Raw genomic sequence first — 1,920 nt, 5'->3', positions numbered from 1 at the left:
AACTCAGGAACTGAGAGATCATGACCTGAGCCAAAGTCAGATGCTTAACCCACTGAGCCACCCAGGTGCCCCAAGAACATTCTTGAGTGAAGCTGGCATTTACTTCTTAAATTGCTAGTGCACGGTGGTGAAGAATCACAGTGACTATTAGTGCAGTTTGGGCCAGGGCTTTGATGTGTGCTAAGGCAGTGTTACCCACCATTATTTTTGCACTGTCGGTACAAATGTTGGGTGCTGTGAAGAAGGAAAAAAATGCCTTAGTATTATGAAAATAATCTTGAACTTCTGGATTTCTGAAAGGCTCTTGGGCACCGCTAGGTGTCTGAAGACCACATTTTAAGAACTGCTGGTCTAATGGGTATTTGAGCCTCTCCCTAGAAGGCTCCCTGATGCATCACTAGTGAGAGGTATGTGACTGATCGCGGTTCCTGAGGACACGGTGGGGAAGTGGTGGCGGGAATAAGCAGCTGCCCTGGGCTTAGAGCTGGAGGAGTTCAGACAGTCTGAACCACCACTTGCTGAGGAGGCTGTGTAAGGGATTTGATCTCTGTGGTTCCCAAGTCACGATGCTAGGACATTGAATCTGGGGTGAAGGGGCCACAGCGGTATATACTGGAGTTGCCAGGCCTCTGCGTCAGAGGTGATAATGCATCTCTATTTTCCAGCGCTTAGCCTGGGCATGGCTTAGTAAATATTGAATGAATTAATCACAAGTGACAGGAGTGATGGTAGGAAGTTGGCACCTTCCATATGGGCCGCCCTGGGGAGGACAAAGCAATCCCATCTACTTAAAACTTATCCTAATGCTGCAGGAACAGAAGATGTCATGGCTTCAAGGAGGTGAAAGGTGCCCAGAGTAGTAGTGGGTGGTGTTTGTGTTTTACTTGGAGGGGGAGGCAAGGAATTAACATCCTGGGCAACAGGGCTGGTTAAAGAACCACGCGTGAAAACAGCGGCAGGCCTCAGAGGACTGCCACGTGGTCCCCGCAGTGCGGGCAGAGGCGGTGAATGTGGAGGATGGGAGGGGGGAAGCGGCACCCACCTCCCTCTGCTTAACCTCAAAGACGGTACGGCAGCTGCATCAGGGCTGCCAGTAGTGGCACGGCCGCGAGGGGAGCTGTGCCTGCTGTCTTCCACCTGGGTCAAGCTTTTTCCGTTCTTTTTCTTCCAGCGCTGTTCTCGGCAGGGCTAACAACAGGCTGGGAGGGGCTGGAAGGCCCCCAGCCCGCGGCCAGTAGAACCTAGCCGCTGCAGCCTCAGGGTGGATGTTTTGCTCGTTAGCAGCCTCAACCAAACCTGTGGCCACAGTTCTGAGGCTCAGGCACTTGATTCTTATCGGCTTATTCTTTTCAGCAAAGCTGCTTTTGCAAATTTGAATTTGGCCAGGAACCGGATTTGTTCAAATACTCTGAACAGTTACGAAGAACAGAGTTGTCCCTGGTAGCCACAAGGAGCAGTGGCAGCTGCTGTCCCAGCAGCAGAGTAATGACACTTGGTGAGGCACGGGCGCCAGCCAGTGAGATAGGGGACCACAGGAACAGGGCCTCTCAGCTTCCCAACCCTGGTGACTCTGGGGCGCTGGGTGCGAGGAGGAAGGGGCCGCAGGGGGCAGATTGCCACAGCGTACCCCCCACTCCCATTTCTGAGCCAGATGAAGCTGGTGACATAACTGAATCCCATTCTTTGCTCCACATTCTCTTTGCCTGAGGGGCGTCTCCCATCGCCTGACAAGGCCAGGCAGAGGTCTAGGCAGAATCACCTTTATTGGAGCATGACCTATTTGGGGCTTGCAACCCTGCAGCCCCCACAGGTAGGGGGGTAGGGGGAGTGGGAGAAAGTATCAAACAAGTAGGAGCAGAGCCAAGGCTGTGGGACTGGCTGGAAGCCCCAGGCAGGGTGGGGCGGGCTGGATCCCTGGCA

Source organism: Crocuta crocuta, unplaced genomic scaffold (assembly GCF_008692635.1).
Source record: "Crocuta crocuta isolate KB4526 unplaced genomic scaffold, BGI_CrCroc_1.0 scaffold431, whole genome shotgun sequence".
Lineage (NCBI taxonomy): Eukaryota > Metazoa > Chordata > Mammalia > Carnivora > Hyaenidae > Crocuta > Crocuta crocuta.
The sequence above is the reverse complement of the archived record's forward strand: the minus strand, read 5'-3'. Positions refer to the sequence as shown.